Below are 6,790 nucleotides of genomic sequence, written 5' to 3'. Positions count from 1 at the left end.
CGGCAGAGACCCTACCGGAAACAACTCCTCACAGCCTGCCAGACCACCCCCTCCAGCCGGACCTATGGACCCCGCGAACGAGGCTGGTGCTCCCACAGCCGAGGAGGTGCCACTAGTCCTCGTTGCCGAGCCCCAGGCTCCAGCTTTGGAAAGGCACATCGTCCGCTTCCTCCAAACCGGAGAATTCCCCAGCGACTCAGATGAAGCTGAGAAAGTAGCCCGGAGGGCCAGTATGTATCAGTTTGTCGATGACACTCTATACAGAAGACGGCCCAACGATGTGAAATTGAAGTGTGTCTGCCGGGAGGACGGAAAGGAACTGTTGGCTAAGATTCACGGAGGAATGTGTGGCTCACACATTGGATCAAGGGCATTGGTTGGGAAAGCATTCCGGCAAGGATTCCTTTGGCCCACAACCCTCCAAGACGCAGTTGAGCTCATCACGACATGTGAAGCCGTCAGTTCCATTCCAAGAAAACACACCTGCCTGCCCAAGCTCTTCAGACAATCCCTATGGCATGGACATTTTTGGTCTGGGGGCTCGATATCCCCAGCCCCTTCCCCTGAGCAATCGGCGGCTTTGAATTCTTATTTGTTACCATCGACAAGTTTACAAATTGGCAGGAAGTGACTGTCGTGAGGAAGGTGACTGCTCAGTCAGCTATCAAGTTGTTGAAAGAATTGGTGTGTTGTTTCGGAGTTCCGACAAGGATCATCACTGACAACGGCACCCAATTCACGAGCCACACCTTCATGCAATATGTTCGATCCCTCGGATGCAAGATCTCATTTGCCTCTGTGGCACACCCTCAGAGCAATGGACAAGATGAGAGGGCGAATGCTGAAGTGCTTCATGGACTCAAGACAAGAACTTTCAATACGCTGCAGAAGCACGGCAGACGGTGGATCGAGGAGCTGCCGATAGTTCTCTGGTCCGTCAAACGACACCTAATCGAGCTACCGGGCAGACTCCCTTCTTCCTGCTCTACGGGGTAGAAGCAGTTATCCCCACAGAACTCATTTACGGGTCTCCCTGGGTGCTTGCCAACGATGAAGTAGCGCAAGATCAGTACCGGCGTGACGACGCTGTGCTACTCGAGGAGAACCGTCTTCGGGCTGCTACGTGTGCTGCACGCTATCAACAAGCCCTGCGTCGCTATGACAGTTGCAGGGTTCGTGCCCAGTGTTCTGAGGAAGGTGACCTTGTCCTTACGCGCGTTCAGTCCGCCAAGGGTACACACAAGTTATCACCGAAGTGGGAGGCCCTTAGCGGGTAGTACGAGTCTCCAGACCCGGCGCAGTCTGCCTGGATACCGGAGATGGCACACCGTTGCAAAACTCATGGAACATTGAGCATCTCCGTAAGTTCTACCCATAAGGCGCAGAGGCTGTTGGGCCCTGCCCGGCAGCCACCCATTGTACATGGCATTGCCGAAGTTGCATGTAACCCCTTGTACAAGCCGGGGCGATGACCCCGTGCAAGAGAAAATAAATAACCATTGTAGGGGGGTCCCAACTAAGATTGCATGCATGCACAAGCACACCCAGATCATTGCATAAGCACTTCATGAGCATTTGCATATGCATATAGATAGGATTGTATCCTGCATTCTTTCTCATCTACATGGAGTTGCAGGTTCCTGCCGTGAACCTAACTTCGACAAAGGACGAGAAGATTGCACGGCACGGCGATCCATGGCAAGCCAAATAGATAAGTTTACCTCTTGTCCATTGGTATTCTGTAAAGCTACAACTTTGCATGAGAAACCCGCACCTCCCTCTTTGAAACTTAGGTGATCCCATCCATGATTTGAACACTACTTCAGTCAGGGTGGTCGTAGTGCCCTTTGGGAAAAAGGAGTTGGCGGGGGGATGGCCCCTTTGTCTGTTCCTCGGCAGACGTAGTTCTCCAACAGACAAAGAGGGTGTCGGCGGGATATCCTGCCAGGGAAAACTCGTTTATTCTATTAAAGAGGCACTTTGCCTCTGCATGGACATACACATGCACGAGTTCCCGACAAGGTTCATCTTTTTCATTCTTATGCAGTTACAAGTACAAGCATGTAACGCCACGGACACACCCGTAGGTGGTCGTTACTCCTGGCGGGATCTAGACTGGCCCCACAGATCAAAAGAGGGTGTCGGCGGGATATCCTGCCTGGGAAAGCTCGTTTATTCTATTAAAGAGGCACTTTGCCTCTGCATGGACATACACATGCACGAGTTCCCGACAAGGTTCATCTTTACCTCTTGTCCATTGGTATTCTGTAAAGCTACAACTTTGCATGAGAAACCCGCACCTCCCTCTTTGAAACTTAGGTGATCCCATCCATGATTTGAACACTACTTCAGTCAGGGTGGTCGTAGCGCCCTTTGGGAAAAAGGAGTTGGCGGGGGGATGGCCCCTCTGTCTGTTCCTCGGCAGACGTAGTTCTCCAACAGACAAAGAGGGTGTCGGCGGGATATCCTGCCAGGGAAAACTCGTTTATTCTATTAAAGAGGCACTTTGCCTCTGCATGGACATACACATGCACGAGTTCCCGACAAGGTTCATCTTTTTCATTCTTATGCAGTTACAAGTACAAGCATGTAACGCCCCGGACACACCCGCCGGTGGTCGTTACTCCTGGCGGGATCTAGACTGGCCCCACAGATCAATACTAGTCTTTTCTACGCACTTTGTCCTCACTCATGCGCACCCGTGAGCAACTTCCCGGTCGGTCACCCATCCTGACACTACTCCAAGCTGAGCACGCTTAACTTTGGAGTTCTGTCCGAATGGGCTACCGAAAAAGAAGGAATTCCTTATTGATATGAGTAGTCTATCATCCCTAATAAGCCAGGCCATCACATACACCCCCACTCAGAGGAACCGACGTCCTCGTCGGGCCACAGGAACGTTCCCTCTTAGCACATACGTCTGTGCTTCCAGTCCAGTACATGTGCCATGCCGTGTGCCACGACGGGTCACAAATGTCATGAACAACATGACCACGCACTTGTCCGCAACCATCCATGTAACCGCGAGGGTCGGCTCTGATACCAACTTGTAACGCTCCGGACACACCCGCTGGTGGTCGTTACTCCTCGAGGGATCTAGACTGGCCCCACAGATCAATACTAGTCTTTTCTACGCACTTTGTCCTCACTCATGCGCACCCGGGAGCAACTTCCCGGTCGGTCACCCATCCTGACACTACTCCAAGCTGAGCACGCTTAACTTTGGAGTTCTGTCCGAATGGGCTACCAGAAAAGAAGGAATTCCTTATTGATATGAGTAGTCTATCATCCCTAATAAGCCAGGCCATCACAAAGCATTACAGAATACAAAGATGGACTCGAGAGATTACATTATTTCAATTAAAATTTGGCAATTGCCGGCTAGTTTAAGATTTAAAAAAGATAAGTGCCCCGTTACGCCTTTGCCCCTCTCCATCTCCTATAGGAAGAGGTCAAAGGGGACGGAGGCGTGCACAGCTAGGATACGGCGCCTCCCCAGGATCAGGGCGGCACCGCTCCCCGACAGGGAGGAAGAAACCGGAGGGCAGGCATGGATGGTGATGCTGCCGGAGGACCAGATGGGTGGCACAGAGTCACCAGCAAACACAACTCGTCGGAACGGTCGTCCCCGTTCTTGACGCATCATGGGGTTGCCGGTGACGTCCGCATCACTACCACCTGAAGTCCTCGGCGCGACCACCACGCTGGGCACCATGCTCTCTAAACCATCCCATAGAGAGCATTGTCGTCCCCGGGAGCCCTGACGTTAGAAGTCACCGCACGTCTCGAAGACGTGTGAGAAAGCAAGGGCCTTCCCGTCCGACGAAGAAGACTGCGTCCAGGAGGAGCCAGATTCACCCCTGTTGGCGGCGAATCTCTCCTACGGCTCCTCCCCGATGCCGCGAAGGGACGAAGCATGGGGAGCGATCGACTACCACGCGACGTGCCCATCTCGAGTCGCGGCATGGTGTTGGCCGCATCCCATCCCACTAAAGTCAAGGCCACAGGCGACCCGGCGGGAAGCGCGCTGGGGTTGCCACTCTTGGCGCCGGTGCCCGCGTCGACCGAACCTTCCTTTTAGATCCAAGAGAAGTCCCAAATAGAAGCCCGGGGATGGCCCTGGGCCTTTCCCTTAAGCATTACCAGAAGAAGCAGAGAACCAGAAGAAGGGGAGGAAGAATGCAGGGATGAGTGACTCCGCCCTCCTCTGCTCCTCCCCTTTTATAGGCCGGGCGGGGAAGGGCGGCTGCTCCGTCAACAGGCAACCACCGCCCTCCCCCGCCAATTCAAGGCGGGCGGGCCCTCTTCAAGATGCTCTTCCACACTACGTGCCTTCATTACCTACCCCGCGCTATGCATGCAGCATGCGTTGCTAAGGATAAGAGCGCGCCACGGGAAGAGTAATTTGGCAGTTTCTACCCCATGCGTTAAAGTCATTCACGGGCCATCACTGCCATGGCCCCACCACCTTTGGCTTTACAAAACGCGCGGGGAAAACGAAAACTGCCACGAATTCAAGACTAATGAAGCAGCAAAGGAAAACCTCAAGGGGGCAACCCCTTCAGCAGCCCTGCATGTGCACTTATTAGGCCCTACCCTGCCGACGCAATGTAGTGCGATTGGGGCAGGCTCGAGGGCTTCTGTCGGTGCAACAGACCCCAGGTATGTTACCCAACTATGCACAAGCACAATATTAGGATTGAAGCACCAGATCAAGAGAGAGGTCGAAAACCAACAGATTTGAAGTACCTGCATACAACCCAGAGAGACCAAGGGCAAGCCAGGGAAACAAGATATCCATGAGGGAAAGAGACTCCCTTGCAGGGCAGGAAAACCCAGCAAGGGGCCAGGCTACCACCAGAAGCAACCAACCAAGACTCCCCGGCAGCGCCTGCCGGGGCTTGCGGTGCCTGAACTACCCCGCCAACCGCTCAACTGTGACCCATGTCGTCAATCAGTGCGATGTCTAGCCGCAAGGTGATTAAGTCGCTGCATTCGCTACATGGCAGCCATCTCCTACAGAAGAAACCCACGAGTGACACCCGTCCAACGATGTGTCAAGAGAACAGATGCGGAGCTGGCAAGATAAGCCCGGCAGGCCTTGCCGGGCAGCTAGTGATGTGACACAAAGTGGTGTATTTAATGCACCTTGTCAGCTCGCAGAGTTAGGTACGATGGCACTATTTGCTACCATATCAGTGGGTAATGACTGTTTTGCCACTATGGTGACCCCTTAATCTATAAAAGGAGGCCCATGGCAATCGTAGGAGGGGGTTAGAGGGTTGGAACCTTGACACACCCAAGCCACCATACGCTTGTGGTCTACGTAGCCCTGAGGCAGGCGTTGCCGTGCAAGTGTACCACGCACCACCACGCTCATTTCCACCATCAATCCACCAAAGCAAGAGTAGGGTATTAGGCCTCGCGGCGGCCCGAACCTGGGTAAATTGCTTGTGTGCTCTATGTCGTGCTGCCGCGCGCTATTCTACCCGTTGTGCACCACGATGTCCCCCACCAAACCAGCAAGGGGCCGCCCTGTCCCATAGGTGGCCGCGGATATCCCGTGACAGGAAATAAGCAAACCAAAGAAAAACGGAGTCCGGAAGGTACCCGAGGTGGGCACAACCCACCTAGGCGCGCCTGGCAAGCCAGGCATGCGTTGGTGTCTTGTTCCCACCAGGGGTGCCTTCCAGGTCGCTTATTATTTTCCTAATTTTTTATCTTCCAAAACAAACAGAAAATATTTTTGCGGATTTTTCGGAGTCCGTTTACTTACCGTATCACATACCTCCTTTTTTCACGATTCTAGAGTGTTCCAGAAGGTTTCTTTTATGTGTTCTTCCGGTGTCGTAGTTTGGATAATATTGCTTTCAACATTAATGGGCATACCTGAAATATAATGTTTTATGATGCCATCTTTTAACTTTTTCTTTAAATAACTTGGCATTTTCATAAGATTGGGTTCTCCATTCATCTAATGAGTTAATATCAAATAACCTCTTCTCACCAGCAAGTTTGAAATCATAGTTGAGTTCTTTAATTTCCCAATAAGCTTTATGTTCTAACTCAAGAGGCAAATGACAAGCTTTTCCATAAACCATTTTATAAGGAGACATACCCATAGGATTTTTATATGCCGTTCTATATGCCCAAAGTGCATCATCTAATTTCTTAGACCAATTCTTCTAGGACCTATTGACAGTCTTTAGCAAAATTAATTTTATTTCTCTATTGCTAAGTTCAACTTGACCACTATACTGAGGATGATAGGGTGATGCAATTCTATGGTTAACATCATAATTGGCAAGCATTTTACGAAAAGCACCATGAATAAAGTCTGAACCACCATCAGTCATTAAATATCTAGGGACTCCAAACCTTGGGAAAATAACTTCTTTAAGCATTTAAATAGAGGTGTTGTGATCAACACTACTATTTGGAATAGCTTCTCCCCATTAGAGGAAGGAAAAGGTCCCATGTAATCGAATTCCCAAACATCAAATTGTTCAATAGCAAGTGAATAATTCATAGGCATTTCTTGACGCTTACCGATATTACATATTCTTTGACATTCATCACAAGATAAGACGAACTTACGAGCATCCTTGAAGAGAGTAGGCCAATAAAACTCAGATTGCAATACCTTGTGAGCAGTTCTGTCTCCCGCATGATGTCTGTCGGCGTTCTGGGAATGGGGGTCCCCAGACTTGCCTACCTGTGGCCTGCGGCGTGGCTCAAGTGGGGGCCCAGCGCGGCCCATCTTCATCAGTTCAAGCTCAAGACCCTCGCG

Source organism: Triticum urartu, chromosome 4, assembly GCF_003073215.2.
Source record: "Triticum urartu cultivar G1812 chromosome 4, Tu2.1, whole genome shotgun sequence".
NCBI lineage: Eukaryota > Viridiplantae > Streptophyta > Magnoliopsida > Poales > Poaceae > Triticum > Triticum urartu.
The sequence above is the reverse complement of the archived record's forward strand: the minus strand, read 5'-3'. Positions refer to the sequence as shown.